Source organism: Meleagris gallopavo, chromosome 8 (assembly GCF_000146605.3).
Source record: "Meleagris gallopavo isolate NT-WF06-2002-E0010 breed Aviagen turkey brand Nicholas breeding stock chromosome 8, Turkey_5.1, whole genome shotgun sequence".
In the NCBI taxonomy this organism is placed as follows: Eukaryota; Metazoa; Chordata; class Aves; order Galliformes; family Phasianidae; genus Meleagris; species Meleagris gallopavo.
Window position 1 is genome coordinate 27874987 of NC_015018.2, and position 25749 is coordinate 27900735.

Here is a 25749-nt window from a genome sequence, read left to right on the forward strand (position 1 = left end):
CACACAAACACACATATATGCAGACGTATGTGTTTAAATATATACGTATGTATGTATATATATATATAAATGAGTTTTATATATCATGTTGAAACATTATAGATGTTAAAAAATACAGATGCTATCACGGGAAGATAAACAGCTGAAATGTCATCAAATTCTACAGCTGACAGGAACAGCTCATTAAACATCAGATTTCATTCTAATGTGGCATTTTAAATCTTGGCAGCGCTGGACATGAGTACTTTCCCTACTTGGTTAAAATTATCAAAACTTAATAAAAGTAAATAGGACATTCATAATAGGGCATGCAATATTATATTATCCAGATTGTGTGAAAACTGCAGCCTATTGCTTCTATTAAACTTATGTTAATTTCATTTTTCATGACTTCTCTGCATGGTTGAAAAATCACAAGAGCAAAAACAAACTTGTCAGAGTATGAGAATGAGAACAAACCATAGATATAAAATTAGAAAATATTGAAAGTAGAAGAATGTATGAGCAGCTGTATGATGGTCTATCTGCTCTAGTACCGCAGTGCGAGCAGCTGAATATGAATATCAGGGAATACTATAGGAAATGGATGACTATATATTGATGTTTCCTTCTTTACATACAACAATTTGCAGCTCAGGAAGTTCATGAGAGGGAGGATTTCTTGGTCCAGGAATGTTGGAAATGCCACTGTTCAGGAATATGAGAGAAAATACTATGCAAGATTTCTTATAAACATTAAAAAATAGAATATATATAAAAAACGAGGAACTTCATTAATTGAAACATCAGATTTGTTTGCCTTTGTAAGTGCTCTTGGAGAGTGAGTACAGTTGTGCTTCTGGGTTGTTCCTTTGTGTTTCTAAGAAGGAGGCTCAGTATCTCCAGACCCTTCTGTTAGAAACCAATTTTTCTGTGTACAATTGCAAGCTGATTTAATCTATATAAATGAATTTTGAATGGAGGCCAGAAATGGTTGTTCAGCTGACTTATGCATGTACGCAAACCATAAATATAACATTTTGTCGTGATGCATTTGTATTTGTTGTTGTTATTGTTCTTTGGTATCTGAGCCAGTGTGATGTATAACAGTGACACCTAGATAGCAAAGTATGCATCCAAATTGCTGGATTAGTTCTTCACACGTCAGCGTTAGAAATATGCTGCTGTCAGAACCAGTGCTCCTGGGTGCAAAGAAACATGCAGCAACCAGATGGTTTTAGACTGATTGGAAAGAGTCACTGGGACAAATGCCACTTCTGAGATTCTGATCTGGATCGTATTTGGACACAGTGCTTTAAATCATAAATGGATATATAGTTAAACCAATGCTCTAGAGAAATGAGAGTTTAAATACATAATTCACGGTATGTTTTTACATAGAGGGTGGAGTATAGGCTTGCTTACAATCACTCCTTTTGAAAGGATATTGTACTTTACTGCATAAACTTCTTTTAGAAATCTGCATTATTAAGGTCAAAAGCTTTCCAAAATGTCTGCAGTATGTACGTTACTTTAAATGTCTCAATTCCCATGCTACATTTCAATCAAAGAGGGTATCTGTTTCTGTTAACTACTCTGTGCAGAGGCATTGACTCTTTCAGCAAATCAGTACTGTGAGTATAAACTGCGTTATTCACTTGTGTGGTTGTCAGAATTTCCAGATGAGTAATTTAGCACAAAGCATTCACAAATCCTCTCTGTTTTTTGTCCATTCTGTTAAAGTTCTCCCAAGTAAGAGTGAGCAGAAATGTTTCCTGTGATTCAAGCAGGGCTGAGCTACACTGCTGGAGCAGAGCTCTCAAGTGTTGCCTGTTCCACCAAGACAATTCCTAGCCAAAGCCCATGTGAGTAGCCAGCTAGGAAAAGGCAGTTAAAAACTATACACAGATATAGCTTTGACAGACCTTTGTTTCTGTCTCCCTTTTACTGCTTTAAATGTGCTTAGAAGCACTTTTCCTTTTGGAAACTGAGATCAACAGTGGTAGTTCTTCTTTTGGTTGCTCTTTTGAAATAGGCAGCAATAGTGGGTTACTTGGCACTTCAAAATGTGGAGCATTCATAGATTCAGCAATGCACACCAGGTGTGTAGTTGCAAGCAATAAAATTAGAATAACTTAACAGTTTTTATTAATCACTTGCTTATCTTTGGGTTAGACATCTTTGGATGTATGGCTATATGTAATCTCAAAGAGAAATCAGAAGAATCTTGTATCTTGCATTCAAAACGATGTGCATTATGTTTCCAGGATAATAGTATAGACTTTGCTATGTTGCAGAGCAGGCCTGCTTTCAAATTTGTGGGAGATTAGAACATGACCTTTGAGAAGGATTAGAGAATCCAAGTATGTGTAGAGGTCAAGAGGGATGGGTCACTCATGAAGAGAATTAAAACAGGGATGGACTAAATGATTCATGGCCTTTGTAAAGTTAAAACCTATTTATTGATTCCCCCCCCATCTTTGCCAGAATATCTGTCTCTAAAGGAGATTTGTTGGATTTAAAGCCTTTAGAAGAGAGGAAGCACTAATATCTGTCCATAAAAGTGGCTGAAAGGCCATACAAATTTTAGCTGTTTTCCTAGCTTTGTTGTGTTTTCTTCCACGGCTCTAATTTTTCTCTCAGCTCAATGTGTTAGTAAATGTCAGCTGTGCAGTAGAGCATCAGCCACTGTTTCACATCTCCTGGGATGAAGCATATAAAAAAGCATCCTCCCATCTGCAGGAATCTCAAGGTTGAGATGTACTGCAAAGCACTGTCACCACTCAGCTTTCCTTATTGGCCAGTGGACGTGAAGGGAGGAAATGTAAAGCCAGGGAAAGTGTTGCTGAATTCTCATTGTTCATAACTAAAAATATCCACCGTAACAACTAGTGGGGAAATAATACTTGTAGATTTAAAACAAATCCAAGGATATCTCTAAGTTATTTTATTAATACATTATTTTCTTGTATTTTACTTAAAATGCATTTCATGGAGAAATGTGATAGTGTATGAGGTATTAAATATTTTGTAGCATTTTTTGGGAGTGCAATATGAATAATAGGTTTATGGCTTTACAATGCAATTCCATACTGTCAGCATTGAAACAATTATAGATCTTCCTTGTTTCCTTGGCGGATGTGCAGATAGGATGGCAGTGTTCAGTTCTCTCAGTATATCAGTGACTTACCAAGATACTTTCCTAACTGAAATTGGTGAAGAAGCACAAAGTGTGTGTTCAGAGGATACTCTTAAAATAAAATCTGGTATCTGTGAAGAGAGCTCAACGGGAAAAAGGGAATTTTGCTTCTGGCTGTAAAACCTTGTAAGGTTTATATTGCAGTCCTGGAGCTCCATTAGCCCCATTACCGGATACTCCAGGACTCCAAAAAAGGCAAAATAAAGAGGAATGACAGTCCTTACCCATTCTCCCTACCCTTCTAAGGAGTAAAATTTTAATTTTGAATCTTTTAAGGGACATTGTTATGCAAAGTGAGTGGTGTCTGAAACAAACAGACACTTAGTTTTTATGTTTCTTGTATCCCTATTTATATCCAAAATTTCTTTTTACTTAAAATTCATCTCGATAAAAATTAAGAAAAACAAATCTTAACTGATTTTTTATATCTGCATCTTGGGTTAAAGGTTTTAGTACTTCTTTAGAGGTGTTTATATTTTCCCTTTCTGACTTCTTGCTTGTTTGTAATAGCAAACCATCTTTCTGTGGGGGATAGATTTTAAAGGTCAGTAATTTACGGCAACATCTTACTTATATTCACTTCTTAGAAGCATCACTTCAATACTATCTTAAAGCAGAACGGTCCTCAGGTAATGCATTCTTATTTATGTTGTTAAAATACATTTCAGGCCTGGGCTGAACTATCAATAGGTCAGACTACCTGGTGTTTCCTTACTATTTGAACATATCTTTTTTTTTTTTTTTCTTCACCTTATAATTCGAGTTCTGATATAGGCCACAGATATAAGTAGACTCTGAGGAGAGTTGTTCTAGAAGCAGGTGGGTGCAAGATCTGGGATGGTGCTTGGCTCTGGTTGCTCTCGGCTTATGAGTAGTTCTTGCAATCGATAAGGGAGAGTAGAAGATGGCTGTATGTGTTAATAGCTGTTGAAATATGTAATGCAACCTGTCAGCAAGAAGATTAAATGTGATTTTTTAGCACTGTGTGTGTACATGTGCATGTATATGCATTTATGACCTTAGAGCGTGACATCCTTTATTAAAATAATAATAAAGATCAAAGAAAGCATGCACTAGAGGTGGCTATAAAGCACTAGATGGCAGACTTGCTATTCTTAGGAAAAGATTAAACTCAAGAACATTCCAAGGAGAGTGTTTTAGGAAATAAACAGCAAGTAGCACTTTTAATAACACTGTTAACAGAGATTTTCCAGATATTTAAAAATTTTGTTGAAACTTAAAGGGCAGAAACAATAAATTTACACTACTGTAAAGGTGTTTGTTTTAGTTGAGTTGTGAGATATGTACTAGCAGTTAGATTCTCTGCTACTGGTGTGTAGAATTCCTGTTGCTTTTTGGGACAGCATTAATTTAAACTGGCTACATATTGGAATTGTAAAACTGTCATGCTTGACTTAAATTAATGAGTTTCTCCAATTATATCTAGCACTGATTGACTTTGATACAGACTGAGGCAATTTTTATTATTTATAAATACATAAGAATGTCTGTCATTGTCTTTTGAATATTCAGGCTTATACAAATAAATTCTATTTACACAGAAATGTTAGTGTTTCAAGACTGTAGTATAAAAGATTATAGTTTGAATCAGGCAATTCTAGGTAGTTTTAGAAAAGATTAGTCTCAACAAACTACAAACATTTAAAAAAAAAAAAAGCAACAGAGTGTTTGCCCTAAGCTAAAATAACCACACAAATGAATTGTAGCCTTCCAAGGAATTAAAACAATAACCATACCAAGCTCCTAATTAAGTATCACGATCTCACCCCAGGCTCTATGTACTCATTTGCCAAATGCTAGGTTGGCTTGCAGTTGGGCAGGCTAAAGAAACAGTTTTGTTGCCAATCATCTTCAGATTTTGCTATGAATTGGCAAATCTTTTTATTTATATTTATTTTAACACTGGAAATTTTTTTCTCTGTGTATCTGTTTCAGAAAGCACACTTCAGTTTTGAAATAAGGATTATTTTCTTTCTCTGATAGTTTTTACTTATGTGTCAGTGAATTTACTAACTGACATCTCCCTGCATGTACTATTTATGTTACTTTTGCCAAAGTAGATTGCTTAACTTTAGTGACAATTTGTTTAGATACACTTTTTATTTAGACTGCATTTAGCCAAAGAAAGATGGCTAAAGATGGAGTAACCTAAATTTTAAGCAGAAGCTGATAGGCAAATATTTAAAGGTATGCAAATAGAAGTCTGAATTAGGTTCTTTCATTATTTATATGGCTGTTCCACAGATGCCATAATATTTAGTAAGTAACTACTACTACTGCATTTAAATACTACATAAAGTTAAGAAAATATAAGCTATATAAATTATGATTATTTATAAAATACTACTCTGAAAAGGGAAATTCTGGACTGGAGAACTCATTCAAAAGAAATACTTTTCTCTGTACTCTAGCCCATGAGTGAAGCAATTTTTTAATTTAGAAGGAAACTGATCCAAAGATCTGTGTATTTGCAGTATTTTATTTAGTTTACTGACCTGGGATTCACTGAGATGGGTACTTTTTTGAGTTGTTACATTGTGCTTTGCGTGTGTTTTTTCCCAGCATGTCCAGAGAGAAGTGGACTGTCACTCCTCAAACACCTGGGAGGCCTTACAGCTCCCCAAACCTGATGCTGTAAGAAGCAAATAGAACAGAAAAGTAACCATCAGTATTCCTTTAGCTTCTGTTGGAGAAGGAAAATCCAGCTCTTTTACCTTTGTGATGAGTTTACAGTTGCATTGCTTCTACTGCTGACTTCCTAGGGAAAAGAGAATTCTTGATCAGAGAGACTTTGAGGAGAGATCTGTAGTGAAATTTTGAACCAGTTGAAATAAGAAGAAAAAGCAACAAAAACACCTGGCTTCAATAAGAAAGGGGCTTAAGGTTTGTATTTGAATTTCTGCTGGTTCCTTTGGGAGTTCTTCAAATGGTCTAATAGCTTTTCTATGTCAGCTGGAATATTTTTTGCCAGTGGCTAATATGAACTGCTTAAGGACAGCTTAGCCTCTTCCATCATTACAGCCTGAGCACTTAATTAACTGTCTTGTTAGCACAAGACTCACTATGCAGGTGCCTTGAACCACCTAATCTTAGCACACATTTGAAAAAATCAAGAGAGTAGTCAATAATGTTTTCTGCTTTATAATGAGTGGTGTGAAGCCCTTACAAGGTATTTGGATGAAGGGCGCTGATCACTGAAATATATTGAGGGTCATTTATGCCTAAAGACAATGGTAAAACTTTGGATTTCATGAACTTTAAGAAAATTTATATTATGTTGAAATGTGGTTATTATCAAATTCAAATTTCTCTTTGAATGGCTAACAGCTCAATTTCAGCATATTGTAAAGTAGTCAGTGACTCCTTGTCACTTTTTCTTAGCTTGAATTGTAAATATCATTTTAAAATGTATTGCAGAAATATAACTCTTTGGCAGCAAAGTGTAATTTACTCGTCACTAGATATAAAGGGTAACACTGGGAAAAAATGGAACTGCAAACTGTGTGAGGTCAAAGCGCGGCAATGCACATTAGCAAAATAGATACAATAGCAAATGACATTAAGGGAAATTTGAAAAATATCACTGTCAAGAAGCATGAAGATACACTGGTATAGAAGTAATATATATGCATTTGATTTGTCTCTTTATGTTCACTAGCACCAGTACATGAATATGCTTTATTGTGTTACTCCCTTAAGGAAGTGCCATGACCATCAGAATAATTTTGTAAAAATGATAAACTGGGCAGAAATTTTTTTAAAAGGGCAAGAATCACACTTTTTTTTTTTTTGCCAATAAAGTGACATTTTCAGGATTATAGTCTTGTTGAGTAGAAATGTATATCGCTTCTGTAGAGATCCATGAAAATGCAGCTAGGCGGATTTTCAAGTATTAGAACTTTTAGTGACATTAGGGACAGCTAAGGAAAGAAAAAGTGAAGGTAGGACGTTATTAAACCAAGCAGTAGGTTATATGGTAGAGAAAAACTGAATTTATTTTGAAAAGACAGTGCAAAACTACATCACGTAGATAGATTGCTTTCCTTGTGTTCGTTGTAATGGATTCCTTACCACAATACTAGATCTTTGAAGTTCAGATGTAGAAGATATTCACTGTCAGTGCTTTTTCAATAATGAAAGCAAACAGGCTGTCACACTGTTGTCTACATTTTGTTGTTATTTTGCATGATATTCCAGTTCCTAGATAAGTTGTGTTAAAGAGCTCATGTCTGACATCTATCACAAAGTGGAAATAGCTCTGTGTTAAGCTAGTCACTGCTAGACAAAGCAGTAAATAAAAAAGCGGTTTATTCTGTTTGTGCACTTTGGTTAGCAGTACTTTCTTGTGTGGCCAAAAAGGTCATGAGTTAATAAAAACACAGCTGTAGCCGGTTCCTGTTTCATAGAAAAAATAGTGCAATGAATATTACTTTTAATGTCTGACAGCTGTTTGGGGTGGAAATTGAATATTGCACGTTATTTCAGAAAGGAGATTATTAAAGGAGGTATTGAGCCCTGCCACAGTGGCCAAGGTTCCCTCTCTGAAGCAAAGAATAAATTTCCACCGAGGAGCGGGTGACTGAGAAAAATCAGCAGTTCAAGGCTCTATTTTTCCTCTCTGTGTTATTTCCATTTGGTTAGCTTAAGCAAACAGTTTATTATTTTACATGCTTAACCGCCAGCTCTACCAGCTAAATGTGCAGGGAGTGGGGAAAATAATCTGGATTTATTTTTTTTCTTACTAGTCTGTATTTTCTCTCTGTTTTAAAGGCTCCATAGGCAAGAGTAGGCAATATTTGTAAACAAATTGAAATTTTAATATTTCATCAATGAGCCAAAAGCAGTGAAAATTTTATTATTTAATTGAAATACACCTGATCTTATTTTAAATGAAAAGATTCATATCTTACCTATCTTAGAAGTTCAAATGCAAAAATCTTCTACTGCCCATTGTGAGATAGTCCTTTAGCATATAATTTTTTACAATGCAAGTACCTGTTTAAGTTCATGATACTATAATACAGGAGGCTGCACAGTGGAGTATACAACATGTATTTCTATTCAGTATTAACTGAGGCTTTCCTGAAAACGTTTGGGTTTCATTTGCTACAAGGGATTTTAATCCTCAGAGCTAACATTGTTTAATTTTTTAAGACACAACAAAGAATATCAGCAAAGTTGAAACATCTCAACTTCAGTGTACATTGTGTGTTTTATACAACTCATGTGGAGCTGAGCAGTATGGAGTAAGTTCTGACATTTGGGACTGTTGATTTAAGGTTTCATAAGCAAATATCAGCTAAATGATTAGAAAGAGGAAGAAAGAATGTTGAAAACACTGAAATATTAAAGGAGAACACTTTCTGTGTATATTTGTAGCCAGTTTTCAAAGGGTATGTTCTGTTTCCTTGTGATACTTGATCACTCAGAGGTCGCTGAAGAGCTGGGAAAAAAAAGATGATAAATGTCCAACTATGTAGGTTGCTCCAAAAGTAATGCCTCTTAATTATTTCCATGGAAACTACAAGAGATTCACAGAGCACAATAGCAAATTCTAGCAGCAGATTCTCAGCTATAGACCTGTTTTTCAAGATAGTTAGGACCAATAGCTATGCATTTTTCACCAGTGAAGAACAAGAGCCTGCATGTTGTAAGCAGCTATCTTAGAAAGAAGTAAGCTGTCTTTAGAAAGTTTTGGCTGAGGTAGAGTGAGCCTAGGCTATTAGCAACATTTAGTTGAATAAAATTTTAACGTGATCATATTTTTCTGTGTCTGGCTGTCCCAGGATAAAAACTGACAACTTATAATACCTTTCCAAATAGAAGCTAACATTTTGCAAGAGAGAATTTCTCTTTAAATAAAATTTAGTTACTCAGTTTGTTGATTATGACAGCAATCCCTATGTCTTTTTGTAGTCCTTTTAGCGTAGTTTATCTTTTTAAAGTACATTAAAAGAAACACTAATTTGTTGTTACTATGTATTTCCTTTATTATAGCTTTGAACTTCTGTGAAATTCATTCTCACATGCCTCCTCTACATGGAAAGAAGCATTTAATTAGAAATTGCTGGAGTTTTTTAAAGCTCATTCCATTCTTACTACGTTTATCAAAAATGCAAATTTTGCTAGTTGATAGTAAAGTCTTTACAATAAATGACTTTTTGTTTTGTCACAATGGACAAGCAATGTTGGACACCAACATATTTTAATACAACAATGAAAATGAGGCAATGGATGACAGAAGCAGATGATAGAATGAATTAAACAGCTGCTCTGAAAGTTCAAAATAATTATCCTGACTGAAAATAGCTCTGGTAGTAGTCCCCTAACTTTGTGATACAAGCAGAACTTATTTTGGTCACAAATGAATTTGATTTATAGCATTTGATAATGAAACTTGATTTCAAAAGCAACACTTCTGCTGACAAAGTTGAATATGAATAGGGCTGTTCTCAACAAACTTAATGAAAATAGAGAAAAATCGCTTAGAAAGAGCAAAAGAGAGGCAAATTGTCTGTACACTGAAGAGGTGGAAGTATAACTTTTAGAATCCTCATGAATAGAGAGTTCCCTAAATAGAAGAATGTAGGTAGACTGACTGATGGGGCTATGTAGCAGTCATGAGTGGGGTTCCTGCTCTAGCTTCAAAAGTGATTTCAAGAAATAAAAATAGAACAGTGCTATTTTATGGTGTGTCTGTTCACAGAATTAGTGTATTTGGTCGTGCAGAATTATCATGAAAATGTACCAATTCAGGCATGTAATTGTCTTTTTTTTTTTTCCCCTTTTACTGTGAAGAAAATATTGAAATAATGTTATTGGTAGCAGTGAATGATTAAAATATGGTATCTTATCTGTGATCTTAAAAGTTTTTGTTAATATGTACACAGCTGTGTGTAAGGCCAGACATTTATTCAGTGAATGAAGGGGGTATTTCTATGAAGGGTATTTCTATGACCTGTACCCTGCAGTTAAAGAAAGAAGAAATATTGAAAAAAACCTTATGTTATTGTTCAGGTGAAGATCATGTGATCCACAACATTTATAAAACATTACTTTTCCTGTCACTGTAGACAAGCAATTTTTGGGTACTAACGTGTTTTAATACAGGACTGAAATGAGGCAGTGGGTGACTGTTAGGTACAGACAATGGAATGAATCAGCTACTCTGGGAGGAACTAAGTGATGTTATGCGTGGGTCTGGTAGCGCAGTGCAGGGCTCTTTGACATGTACTGCGGTACTTCTGGCTACGAACTACTTTGAACATTTTTGGGGCTGAAATACTGAACATCTTTCTCTGAACGTTTGCGTGTAATGAAAAGTTTTTGCAATTTTATTCAATTTTAGATATGCATATTAAGAAATGATGTGACAGAATCCGTAGGAGAAAGGCCACCAGTCAAAAGCATGAGTCCCATAAATATATCCAGCTATACACATCCTTGCTAGGAATTCAGATTCAGTCTTTTCTTCCTGATGGAAAATGGGATGCTCTATTGGAAAGAACAGGCAAAAGGGAGGTGCAGCTCAAGATAAAAACAATCCTCTAGAATCTTCTTCTGTCTGGTCAAAATTGCTTAATAAGAACCCCTTTGAAAATGAAATATGCTATGTAGGCATTGAATGCCAGGAAAGTGGAGGAACTAATTTCTAGCACAATTATTTTTGTTCCTTAGTAGGACAGGATCATGTAATTATTAATATCACATCTATATACTCTTTCCCCAGAATCTTTCCCTTCAGAATAAAAAGAACGGAATTGTTTGTGGGGTACATGTAAGTGATCATGTAGCTGAATTTATGATCCTTTCTTATTTTCTAGAAAAAGTTGAAAGAATGATAGTGAGTGATGGAAGGAACTACAAAATAAGAATGATCATATGTATTATTACTTAATTTGAAATATGAAAAAGTCATACTCTAGATATTTTCGATTGGCTACTCGTGATTAATGAATGTTTTAGTCCTTGGTCTCTTTGTTTCATTTCCTGTCCTGTAATAATGGACTAATAGTGCCTGCTCATCTCACAGTAATATTGTAACAAATTCATTAACTTTTCTGAAGAACTTAGAAAATGATAGTGATGAATACTGTAGAAAGCCACGTTAAAAATTAATTCAGTCTTGGAAAAAGGGTTTGTGTAGTATGTAGTAAATGAGGCATGGGCCCAACACCAAGTACTGAGCAAAGAACAAAAGTGTTGAATAGCTGCCCATTAACAGAGCACTCACCCAAAAATAATTCACAGACAACCTTGATTGTAGTTCATTTTACAGTCCGAATATTCCTCTTTAACATACCTTTTTGTATATAACTTTATCATTGTTATATTACATATATCCATGTTTTAAAAATAATAGCATAATTGTATATTCTTAGAGGGTTTTAGTGGCATTTAGTAGAATTTCAAATCTCTTGAGGTTTCCGACCAGCCTTTGTTCTTTTGGGAATATTCTTGTATTATAGAAAGCACAGATTTCTTTTAATTTAAAAGCTTAAATATCAGAATAAGTCTGCTCCCCATTGGATGTGAACAGAAAACTCCCATACTAGCTGTATTGAAAGGCATGGATTTCATTAAAGAAAGAGCTGTTTCTTGAAAATTAACAGTAATATTAGGATTAAAGAATTGCTTTGAAATTTATTTTCTCATTTAATTAAATGGCTTTCTTTGCCTAATTATTGGTATGTTCTTACATGTGCTCATTACTGACATTTTGAATTGATTTTAATGATTTCTTTTGACAGTGAAAGCCATCAAGAGGTTTGCAAAATTTTGAAATAGCAATATGAAAATGCTCAATAACCATGAGTCCTTGTTATTTCTAGCTGTTGATGATGTTGGGATTGTATTGTGGTCTAATATCCCAATGTTCTTTTTCTATTTTAGTCAATAATTTTTAATAAAAAACGAAGGAATGTCTTGGGAGCAGAAATTAGACTGTGGGACTCCTCCCTGCCTACTGAGTGCCTGTGTCATTTGACTTGCTCTTGTCTCTTTCCCTCTGTGTGCAAACGGAATCCTTTTTTCCTGGTGGCCTGAATCCTCCCACTGCTTCTCCTTTGACTACACTGAGTTGACGGAGGCATATATCCTGCTAGACAAAAATAAGACTCAGTTTTTATACTATCAAAAAGAAGGCAGCACACAATGTGGTGGGATCTCTGCCAATGACCAAGCACATGTCTGTGCTGAATTCTTCAGGAACTGAGCTTAGTATTTCATCACTGGGCGGGTTGTTTGGGGACATTCAGCTCTAGTATACCCAGACTGTAGATTCAAAGTACAGCCTGTGCTGAACTAACAACCGAGTTGTGGGTTCGTTAAGTTTATGAAGGAGATTTCCAATTTCTCTAAAACTTTTCCTAAGAACGTTTAGACATTAAAATTCAGAAGGGTTACAGATTGCACTCTGGCATGTGGCTGCTTAAATTCTGTCTGCTTGCCCCTTTAGTCATGTGTATCATGTCTATCAGATTTGAGATGAAGATCTGGGCTGCAGAGCAAACATGCTAGGTGTTTTACAGTCATTTGTACCAGCCCAAAGTAGGGGAGATTATTGCTGTTATTGTGTGATAGTGCCTCAGTGACTTTATCTTGCTCATTGGCATAGAGAAATTCTGAACGTAAATTTTAAAATATATTTAATTTACAAAAAAAAAAAAAAAAAGAAAGAAGTAGGCAGTGTAAGCATGAAGGATGTTGATGGCATAAGAAAGTGAAGTACTGGATATTAAAATTTTACTGAAACAATCTAAAGCTAAAATGGAAGTGCATAATATTTCAAAAGATTGGGGATGCATAGAAAAACAGGTAACTTAAGAATTGTCTGTGTGTTTCAGGTAAATTCTTTTACAGTTCATTTTTTAAAAATTAAAGAATACAACCATCATTCTGTAATGTCATTAGCATTTCTTCCATAGTTAAGAGAAGAATATATGCAGTGTTCAACATAGTTAACTACCTGGTCTATTTAGAAAATCATTATAATGATTATATATATCATTATAATCATAATTAATACTTCGTGAATTAAATTTGAGGTTGAGAATTTAATTTAGGTTGAAGAAAAATGTTTTCAACAAAGGTGATATTCATAGTCGAGAATTTTTAACATTTGCTTTTATCATTTAATCATTGAATGTAAAACCAAATGTAAAATGATATGTGGAAGATATTTTAAGAGAAACTACTGCAATGTTCACATGCATAGCCTTGTTTTTTCTTACAGAAAAAATGAAACAGTTGACCAAACAAACCAATTGTAAAAAAACAAAAAACAAAAAACAACAAAAAACAATTATATAAATTGTAATTCTAGAGAACCAAGCACTATAATTCACTGAAAGAATAGTCTTAGTTGATACTGGCTTTTGAAACATAATTGTTATTGATAACATTTTTATTTCTAGCACTTCTTGCAGAAGTCTTGTTGGTTGAATTTGTTTATTTTGTTTTCAGAGCTCATCAGATTTTAAAACTTTTGCAACCTTGTTGTTTGTATAGATCAGGTAGTTGAAAATGATTGCTTTTATCAGCTGTTGCTTCAATGGTAGTTTGATTATTGTGTTTGGTATTTGGTGTCTATGTGCTTTTGTTTTTTCATCTTATGCTACATATAAATACAGAAAGATTTCTAAATTTCTCTGTCTGTGATACAGATTTATTTCCTGATTTGAACAATCTGTTCTGCATGTGTTTTTATAAACAGAGGCACTTATGATATGTCTTGGATTTATCCAAAGGGTAATAACGCTTGTGGTTGACTTGATCAAAATTTACAGTAGAAACAAAAATACATGCAGTAAAGTCTCAGGCTTTTCTGAATTCCTGATTGTAATCATACGTAGCTATATATCAAAAGCATGCATTAAATGTATATTTGAATAACAATTTAGCTATTTATAGATGTTACTATTCAGAATGGATCGTATCATGCAATTAAATTTTACTTAAAATTTTGTATTTATTTACATGATAAGCTGTCTAGGCATTATAAACTGGGAGATACACTGTGACGTACTGTGTAACTGCTTAGTTTGTTTATGGGTATTTACTGTACGTTAGCACAGATTGTGTATTAGGTATTACATTCAGGATGGGTTTTCGCAGCATGAAGTAAAGCTGCCTGATACTGTCTGGAGAAGGAAACCTATGAGAGGAGGAAGGTAGAATAGGATCCACATACAACAGAGGAGTGACTTCTTTACAGCCCTTTTTAATTTCTACTCTCACTTTGAATTTCCTCTTACATTAGTTCTTCTAATTTACATTCTAATAAAATCTAGTTTTATGGAATCTATCCAGGCAAATTTTGCTCAAAGTTTTGGCTCACTGTGAAAATAAACCATTCTCCAGGCTGTGAGGGAAAATAAAATTAATTCTTTAGCAATCCTCTGAGTACTGAGAAGGAATGTTGCTAAGTATCAGCTCTTTCATTTGCAACTGGTTGACTGGTTCTAGAGATTTTATCAAGGCCTTTTTTGGCCTTGCTACTCATGATTATTAAAGGACTCATTGATCCCTTTAATAGGGATCAGTCTCTGCTTCCAATCTCTTGCTGTTCTGTTACCTCTGTATGATAGATGTAATGGTAATATTCCTATTTTGATATGGTACATTGGTATTAGTAAAGTCAATGAGACTTTCTTAATTATATTTACATAGTTATAGAAGTATAGTGTCAATAATTTAAAATTTAATAATTATTCATCTTTCACTTGTATAAGCTGAAAATACCTGATCAAAACTCCTTACCTAAGTTTAATGATAAGATTAACTTATTTAAATAATTGAAATTTGTTGACTGGTAGTAGATAAAGTGGACTATTCATGGTTTCCATGGTCATGGTAATTCCTTTCATGCAACTTTTCTTATTTTCTTTCTTTGCTCAGTGAAATAAATAGTTACTATTTTCTTTAATTGTTAGGATGATACAGTGGGCTGTATTCACACTTCATTGATCAACTGGCTTTTTTTCTCCTCAGTCTGATTTCCCATGGGATACAAGACTGTATTTTTTTCAGATTATATGCTGCTATTAAAAAGGTGGTTGTCAGCAAACTATTGAGTCCAACAGAAGGCTGACATAGCTTTTTCCTTTTTTGTCTTAATCTATCACTCTCTTTGTATTTACTGATTTTGTGTTTATCATTACTTTTAAGAAGTTATTTTTAATATTTTGCTAGTGTGGTTTTGATAGCTAGCACAATGTCATCAAGAGATGGATCAAAATAGAGCATGGTAATCATTCATTAGTGTCTAGTGTCAAAGATCACTTGGATCTAAGCATATTTTTACACACACATGTATACTTACACATATAAAGCTCTCCTTATTTCCATTGGTAGAGAAAACATCAGAATCTTTTGATCCTTGTAGGACTGTGGTGATTAGATTTACAGTACTTCTGTTAGGTCTGAAGATATTTGCCCCTGTAAAAGAGCATTTAAGATCCACCCTACCCACCTCTGGATACTGACTGACTGTTGCACAAGGATTATTAAACTGCTAACACAATTCGTGTCTCTCAGGGCTCTTGTGATTCTTGACTGTCTAGTTGCCCTGAACAGTGTGTGCTGGGGTTCTCCACAGCTGTCTCTAAGATGCAGCACAAGTTATCCTTGTTGATGGGGTTGTCTTGCTAAAAAGCTGCTTCACCCTGATAAATAGAGTCTGATTTACCCCTGGAAATTCCTTTTCAGTCATTATATTTATATATTTATATGATCCTACTAAGACTCAATCTACTTCCTCCAACTTCAGGAACTCAGTAAGTTGTCTCAAAATCGATGTCTTCAGCCTCACTGTAATCATTTTATTGTCCTTTCAGGAAGGATTAAATATGACTTGGGTCGTCTGAGGGTGTTCCTTTCTCCCTTCTGTACTTAAGGCAACTTTAGTTGGCCATAAGAAGAGCACTGTTGGGATTGAGTGACGGAAACTGCATGGGTAGAAACAGCATGGCAATTTCTTGCCTCTGTTACTTTAATAGGTTGAATGAAAATTTGTAGGACAAATGTAATTTGCGAGTGTAATAAAATCTGAGTCAATGCTACTACTTGCTTCTCATGTATGGAAAGTTTATATCATTTGCCATTTAGAAAATGGCTTAGAATTCTGGCAATCTGGAATGGGTATGTTAAATGATTTCTATCCAGAATTCCACTGTGCCACTTCATTATTAGCAATGTTATTTGCTATAGTATCATGCCTTCAAACTATGTAATTTTATGGTAGTTGTACCTTTTTTTTTCCCCCAAAACTTTAAACCTACTAATTCTGAGCTGTGGTATAGTAATGTAGCTACGTAAACTGTTTTACACAGACACGGTAAAACTTAGGACTGGAAAACTATAATACTTGAAATATTCTGAACATAATATTTGAATAACCATTTCAGAGTAACCTTAGGGAACTGGTAGCACTCCAGCAACACTTGATATTGTATTCTGGAATAATCAAGGGATGATGACTCTGTGATAAACTCAATTTCTTAATTTAGTTATTTTTTGTCATTTTATTTTTTGTCATTGCTTCACTTAATTTTTTTTATTGCTTTAACACATTGTATACTCACAAATATTTATAAAATGGAATGCATGTGAATACGTCCAACTTTATGATTTTTAAAATAAAAGTGAACAGTAAAGCTTTTAGGTAATCAAATAATATTTTATTAATGTACGAACACTTGTTTCTATTTTTCTACATTCTGTTGTGCCCACAGACAGCCTTTTGATTGATTACCAATTTACCTTCAGCTTGTTACAAGAAGATGATCGTCATCACACTGCCATAAACTTTATAGCAAATCCAGAACAGGTAAGAAAATACGATTACCTGTACTGATGAAGATTTCAGTTGAGTTGATCATAATGAAAGGTCTATCAGGTGCTTATAAGGCACTAGAGATATTTCAGAATTTTATGGAAACTGATAATATTCCTGTGCATTCAGTAAGAATTTTTTGTAAATGCTAGATCCACTAGTTCAAATCAACTAATATTCCAAAAATGTATCAGTTGGTTTTATCTTCTTGTTCCCATGAATAACAAGCTGTAACATTGCCCTGAGCTGAACTAAAGGAATATACTCTTCAGTGAAAGAATGTTTATTAACAGATAATTTCTGAATTCTGAGATGTATCTTTATGCCATGTATTTTTTAATTTATTTTTGCAAGGATAATTATTTCACTATTTGAATTACAATCTGAACAGATGTATTGTATGCTTACATGTGACCCATCCATATCAAAGCAAAAGAGACTACTGCTTTTGCTTCTGAAGACTGCTTATTACAATTTCTGTTTAAGCTATAAAATGGAAGAGGAGCGGAAATCTGTATTTGATCCTGTGAACTAAGGCTATAATAAATAAATTCTGATATATTTTAACTTTAATTTTTTGTATACAGTCAAATAAAAATTTGGATATATCAATTAATGCATCAAACAACTTCAACCTCAATATTACATGGTCTATTGGTTCAACTGGTAAGGATAAATTTTGGTATGATGTCTTTTTCCCATATGATTTAATGATCCTTTAAGCTGTTTTAACCTGATTGCCTTTCTGTTACTCATTTTGATAATAAAACTTTACAAAATCTATTCTTTTGCCATTATCATTATGCCATTATTAATTATATTATTTAAACCTCAGATGATAATTTGCAATCTGAACAAAGCTTCATTAATATGTTAACTTTCTCTCCTATTCAATTAAAATTACTTTGGTAGGAAAAGCTTGTAGCCTATTTAAATTTTTTAAATGACAGTGTTATGAAATGCTGAGATTTTAATTAAGATAAATTGCTTCCTTAACTACTGTAGAGACTGAGATTTTAATTTCTTTGTTTCAGTGTTCAAGCTAAAAATTTAATTATTAACCTTAACATTGATATCAAACAATAAAAGTTCTTCTGTGTATGCTGATAAAAGGAGCTGCTTATCTATTTTTCTCCAACTTTCAACCCCATTACTCTTCTTTGTTTTAGTAAGGAGGAAGAAAAGCCTTATTTAGACAGTTTCTCTGAATTGGTTGTATTGACTTTCGGAAAATACATCCAAGGAGAAGTATGATGCTTACATGAAATTGTACTGAAATAAAATACAAAATAAAAATGTTTTTAAGGAAGGTCAGAGTTTGTCTTACATTAACTCATAAATTTCTTCATCAATGTATTTATGAAATACTTTAATATACTACAGTCAGCAAATTCTAGTACTTTAATGTAGAACAAATCCAACAGCGATCCTATGAGGCTTTTATTGAAATTGAATGTAAATTACCAGAGGTAACTTCTTTTTCTAAATTTCATGCAACTTCTATCATTTTTTTTATTCATTCACAATCTTTTGAAAGCAGAGTAAGAGATTTAGTAAATTCTCTCTATATATGAAATATCTGTTGAACCATTACATTGTAATAAAGGGTAATTAAAGTTGTAGAAGGCTGAAACTAAAAGCAATTCAAGAATCTAAGTTTCATTTGCCAGTTTACTTTCACACCTTTTATTATGATTAATAAGTTTCATAATGCTTTGTGTATGTATATATATATATGTTGTTGTTTTTTTAGCTGGAACAATATCTGGAGAAGAGATTCCTGTTGTTTCTAAGGCAAATATTAAGGAATACAGAGATAGCTTTTCTTGTGAAAAATTCAACTTTCGGAGCAACCCAAACATTACATTCTACGTCTATGTCAGCAATTTTTCCTGGCCAATCAAAATACAGGTTAGTACAACTGTTTTGAACTTATGAAGATGTAGACATCTTAGTTTCGTTTGTACAGAAACTGTACAAATAGTTCACTTCTCTCAGAGGTGATGGTGTTTGGCTATCACATTCCTTTCCTGTCCTGCTAATTTCTCAGAGAAAATTTCCAAACTGATGTAAGTCACAGATTTTATGCTGAGGAAAAGGAATGCTAAAGTTCAGTTATGGAAACTAAGCTTTGAGATGATAAAGTTGTCCTCAGTGTTTGCTTTTCTAAATTGACAAGATTAATATTTATTCCTCAATATTTTCATGCCGGGATTTGTTATTCTACAAGGAAGTATGTGAAGTTCACATTAGCTATATTGATTTTGTAGTTACCAGCATATCTGCAACAGATAAAATATAGGGATAATGAGCAGGGAGCTTTTCAGATAATACATTTAGGTTTGTGTGATACCTTTATGATTTCATGTATAGTAGAAATTTTTAAACTCTTCCCAAGACTAAAGATTAAGAAAAGGAGGTCATGGTTTATCCCAGTCCAGAGACTGTAAATTCCAAAGCCAATATATTAAAAGAGCTCATTTAAGGTCTAATATTCAGGACCAGGTACATCTGTTAGCATACCAGATTTCACTTCCACGTTATCCAAAGGTGGCTGAAATCAGTCTATTACTCTATTAGAGAGCATCTACTTAGAAGATGATAATCCTTACAAAAATGATGTTGCTGTTACACTGATGATAAGACTCTTTGGGGAGTCCCTGGAAAAATACTGCTGATGGATTAAAATTTCACTTAGAAGTAAGGATTTTTTTCTAGTTATTCTCTGAAGCTTTTCTAGCCAAATTAATGTTCCTGAATGAGCCACCTTTGCTTTTCTGTGTTGATTGTACAGCTATCCTCATGTCCCAGGGGCTTTGGATGTCACAGAAAGCTGGCCTGTGGTTAAGTGCTCTAGACACTGAACTCTATGTGCCGTGTCACACGTATGATCTGCATGTGTTACACTGCATTGGTCAGATCACATTGGCTGACAGCATAATGATATTTTATATCAACTCACCACTAAAGGTTTCATTTAGTCCTGTTAGAGACAAAGAAATTACTATAACTTCCATGAGAGGTATTGTATTCATACAAATAAGTAAGATAGCAAAATGAGATTTAGCACATGCTTTTGGTAGAGGGCTAAATACTTTCTTCAATACATCTAATGTTATTCAAATGCAATCTGAGTACCAGTGTTCTATATCTATATTATTGGTTATGATTTGTGAAGAATAGATTATATAAAGACTTCCTAAGAAAATAGAAATAGTGACTTTACTTCCCTTTTAACTGATATTTCAGGATGTGTTCATATGCATTTCACCACTTTCCTTTTATGCCTGCTATGTTGACACCGGAGTTAAGATTACTTGTCTTTCACTGGGAAGGTTTTGCTTTGGGTGCTACAGTTACTGCTCTTACCAGTGCAGTTTCTATAGCAGAAGGGCCAGTAGCCCTGTCCAAATTACCTGTATTACTTCAGTTTTCACATACACAAGAGAGAAAAACTGTGCATCTCATCAGCTGGCTCTTTACATGGATAGGTGGCTTACAGTTGCTCAGGTATTTTTATTATTCCTGTTATCTTTTCAGAAAATTTGGATTCTTTTTCTAGACTTTAACAAATACGTGATGACTAACACAAAATATCTTCTTTTGAAATGTAATTTCCTGCCTTTGAGAAATGGAAATGGGAAGATTGTATTCATGCATCAACTTCCTGAAGAAATGTTGATCTGTGGTAACTCAGCAGCAGCAGCTTGCTACCTGGTGACCCATTTTGTTTTTTTATGTCACTGGTGAGCCTAATGATGATCTAAAAATCCAAGCTTTTCAGTACTCATAAATTACTTGCCAGCCATGGTTGAATAGAGAGACATAAGCTGTATGCATCTAGCTATAGATGTCCCCGTCCATTGCTGGGGACTTGGACTTTTGAAGGTCCCTGCCAACTCAAACAATTCTATGATTCCATGATCATCTTAGCTGTTAAATGCTTTTCTGGACAACAGCACTTTATGAATCTTTTGAGAGGATGTCTGTATAAAGTATCTTTGTTACGAGAGACTTCAAATATCCAAGTAATTGAACATGATTTTTCATCCAGGTTCATCATCTCTGTGTTTGACATTCTGAATTCTAAGAGTAACACATCTTTCATAGTCCTGACCCTTAATATGTACTGATGTTTTATATCTCATTTAAATAGGACTCCATCAGAAAATGCAGTTATCTTAAATTGACTAGATTTGCAAACAGAGTATGTGGCAAAACCCCATCACTTTCTTCTGCTCATTTTTATTTTATTTTGAGAGTAGATGTAATTCAAGCTCTGCTGGTAATAGAATTTCAAGGCTGTAGCATTTATTGAAAAGCAATAATTCAGGATTTAGCCAGCAGCTGTAATAATGGTCAGCGGTCCCCAAAGTAGCCAACAATCATAAAGCTTAGGCTTCTGACAGCTATGCAAATATTAATAACAATAATAACAGTACGCTCTTCAGTCTCTGGAAACTAACTTTATGGCAAAAGATTTTCATCACTGAAGTTAGTAACATATTTTTCATCTTTTCCATTAGTTGTCCCACAGTCGGAAAAGTAACAAGTGCGTGAAGCAAGTAAATCCCCTTCAGATGCTGTCCTGACTATGTGGTTGATGAAATTCATCCCAAAGGGCAGCATTCCTGCTTTTTGATCATCTGCTTTCATGCCCCTTTACCTCTTTATAAGTGTCAGCTGTGTAAGTCTCACCTTGTGCCTAATCAGCAGCATTTTCTGCCAGTTTTAAACAGTTTTTCGCCTTGGCACAGGGAATACCATCACAATTACAGCTGCTCAGTCCTTCCTACCTGTTCCATCAGAGTGTGTCAGCTGTCAGTTATTAACTTGACTAGCTCAGCTGTGTCTAAGAATGATTCACACAGTTACTAAGACTCGGGGGAAAAATGAAATCCTCTATAAAAAGCAGAAGGTAATAATAACTGTTCAAATAGTTATTTTCTTTCCTCCTGGAATGTGTAAATGGAAGATTCACAAGTGTCAGAGTTTTAATTGGGAGGGTCAGCTTAATCTGTAGGGTTCAGCATCAATGAGAAAGAACTGCCTGCCAAGATTAGACTTAGGTTTGTATTTAAAGAAAAAAAATCCAAACAGCCTCATTCTTCATTTTTGATCAAGGAATACTTCATCCCTTATATGTTCCCATAATATATTCTGTGCAGTTGTTTTTATGGAAAACTATCTTTAACACTCTGTGTAAGTTTGTATGCAAGAATATAATATAATGAATGATGGTTTACATTCCATTTGGACGCAGCACAACAAATCATTTAAATGGCTTCATATGTAAATTTCCAATGTTTTTTTCAATGAGGAAACCGGTATTCTTCCAGCTTACTGGCTCCTGTTTCAGAATTGATTTTCTTCCTCCTTTCAATAGCCTAAATGTACATCTGAAGAAGTGGTTTAATGTAAATCAAGAGTCTTATCTAGCTTTGCAATAAAATTTACTAAGTGTTTCACACTTTTATTTTAACTTCCTTTGTTTTGTTGCTCACTCTGAATTTTTAGCATTCCTGAGTTGTAAAAGCTGTAAAAACTGGCAGGAATTGCTATCAGAATTTACAACAGTAGCACAATCCTAATTACTAAATTAATAAATTAATATCAGAGCTTTTTTGTGGCTTAGAACCTTTGCAAAACTTGCAAAGGTTCTGTAATCTTTGGAAAATGTGTGCGTTTCTGCATGGAGCAGTGGTTGTACATAATGTCCTTCCATCAGTGACTGCGTATCTAAAAATCCAATCTCTATGATTTGTGGTGAACAATTCGATTTCTAAGTGCATTAATGGTTTTCATAGAGACTGCTGAGTAACTGTGTATAGTTGTGTGTGAAGACACTATAATTCTTGAAACACTGAACAGGTGTTGATGATGGAGTGGATGCATTAGTTTTCAGAATCACTTAGATATTATCTTTCAATAAATTTAAAATCCCCTTTGAAATTGGGTTTGAAGGTAATATATAGAGAACAAAAACCTAGAAAATCTCCCAAACAACCTCTTAGAGGTGATTTTGCAAGGTGTGTGAAATTCTTTGGGAGAACAGGGAGAGAAGGCATCCTGTACGTCATACAGGGTAGTAAGACTTGTGATGGCTGAGGTATAGTCTAGAATGTGAATACATGCATAGTTTTATTTTTCAGTAAGAATGTCCTGTGTAACATCAGGATAGATAATAGTAATAATAAACACTTGTCTATGAGAATTCTCAAGAGTTGTATGTAAAAGTCAAACAGCTTAATATGCTCAGATTAGGCACCATATAATATCGGTCCTAGAATATGAAAGAACTGATGTGAAATTATGGGGAAAAAGGCAGGAGACTAGGACTGGAAAATAGTTATTTATCTGAATATAAGAAGGAACTTATTTGCATAACAGTTTTAGTAGTGTATAGTGCCTTGGAAGATTATTTTGAAAGATTATATTATTGTATTTTAATATTTTCTCAGTTTTTATGTATTGACTGTTTGCATCAAAATGAACAGTAAGAGAATTAGTTGGTGATGTTGAAGTGCTGTTGAAATGGGTGAGGTTTGAGGAGTGGTAGGAATGTATTGATGCAGGGAAAGACTACAACAAGAGGATGCATAGAACTACTTATTCCGTGAAGTAGGAATTCTCAAAAACTAGTCTTGAGGATTCTGATGCTTAGTATGCTGATTGATGACCTAAGAAAATGTTTTTAGAGTCTAATAGAGGACCAGTTAGAAAAAGTTAGCAGGCTTTACCAGTGGGAAGAAAGATTTACTCACAAAGTAACTGAGTGCTCTCAGGGCAGTACAGTTAAAGAAAAAGTGAGTGCCACTGTAAAAATATATGATTTTATGGATTTAAAAAAGATACAAATTCCTAGTGCAGTTGTTTTAGTATCTAATGAGAGCTCCTTTGGAATACTTCATGCAGTTTTGAACGTCTTTTTTTAAGGGTGAACTCAAACTAGATATGTAGCTGTTGGCTGTGAAAATTAGGGACAGAGGGTTGATCTTAGCAGGGCGGCTTTTTTACATAGCAAAATTAAGATTGAGAGAAGTTACATACATCAGGAAAATGCGTACTGAAATACGGAAATTATATATATGAAAAGTACATGAAACAGTTATGAATTATAAATTTATACAAGAATTTGGAAGACAATGTTTAACGTTAGAAAGAACAAAGTCCTAGACAATATAATAATGGAACAAGCAGAGAAAAATTAATATGCTTCTATTAGATCTTAATAGGTTTGTGTAAGATGCAACCATATTTGAGTGCAACTGATGTGATGCTTTGTAAGCAAACAGAACTTTGAGTTGAAGATATGGCAGAAAGACTGTTTAGAGGATGCTGTGATAAGAAACTATTATTTTGAACTTCTATTTAAAGCCACTTTTAAAAATTGTTCTGTTGATGTTTCCCTCCAAAATATTTCTCCAGAATATATGCTTATTATATGACACAGAGAAATGAATGAATAAACCATAGACTTCCCCATGAGGAGATATTATTGTTTTAGGTCTATCATAAAAGTATGATGCAGAACTAGGGTTACAAGAATGTGGCAATAAAGAAATAGCTTTCAGTAGCAGATCACATAGCTACTCATGGTACATTTGCATTTCAATATTCTGCCAAAGTGGCTCATCTAATTACCCTTCTGAACATGAAAGACTGGAAAACATCGCATTTGTCTTATAGAAAAAAGCCTGGAAATTCAATTTTATATCTCTTGTAGGATTATTTCTTATATCAGATTAAAATATATAAAAAAGTATTTTCATTGTTTCTAAGCTCAAAGTAAACAGAGTATGTTCTCTAGAGTTCCAAACAATTCCTGAATTCAAAATACTTTTAAAATTGAAATCAGTGTGATGGCAATGTGGGAGGTAGGGGATTTACTTTCAATATTCGATTCTAAAACTAAACTCCATTTTGTTTTTTCAATATTAGAGACCACTACTAAAATTTCCGTGTCCTAATTACATTGTTAGAGGTATTGCTTAAAAGTGTAATTATTGCATTAAATAACAAAAATCGGGAGCCAAATATGCACTGTTATGGTAATTTCAATTAACTTTTTCTTATTATACAATAAATTTACTGGTTCTTGCCTTGGAAAATTGCCCCTCTATAATATCCATTATTTATTTTCTTGTAGTTTCAAGGCCAGTATTATGGAGAATATATTACAAGATGATATAACATTTCCTAAAAATGTAATATGCCCAAATACAATATAGCATTTTCCAAAATGCTTCCTATGACTCCCGAGAAAATCCAGAATTATTACTTAAATGAGTTTTCTGATGATAATCTTTATTTCTTAACAAATAATGATAAAACTGTTACGGTTTGTTTTAGAGTATATCAGAACAAGTTTGCTACCAAGCTTCTAGACCACTCCAATACATGTAATATTAATTACGTGATATATTTATTTTTCTAGTCACTCTAGAACAGGTATATTATGAGTCACCAGGATGTCAGAGAAATCACAGAATTGTAGGGGTTGGAAGGGATCCCTGGAGATCATTGAGTCCAACCTGCTGCTAAAGCATGTTCCTTTTCATAGGTTGCACAGGGAAGCATCCCGGCATTGGGATGTCTCCAGATAGACAGATTCCATAGCCTCTTTGGGCAGCTTTTGACACATTAAACATAGTTGATATAACTGTTATTTCTCGGAAAGCAGAAGCACTGTTAATAGTTCAGCTCATGATTTAAG

General features: G+C 34.0%; 1 long non-coding RNA gene across 1 annotated transcript; it reads left to right on the forward strand.

Moving 5' to 3' along the window:
* The first annotated feature begins 16932 nt into the window (after positions 1-16932).
* LOC104912037 lies at positions 16933-18946 on the forward strand. Its single transcript, XR_794366.3, has 3 exons — positions 16933-17027; positions 17621-17699; positions 18787-18946. It is a non-coding gene; the product is annotated as an uncharacterized LOC104912037 (long non-coding RNA).
* The last annotated feature ends 6803 nt before the right edge of the window (positions 18947-25749 follow it).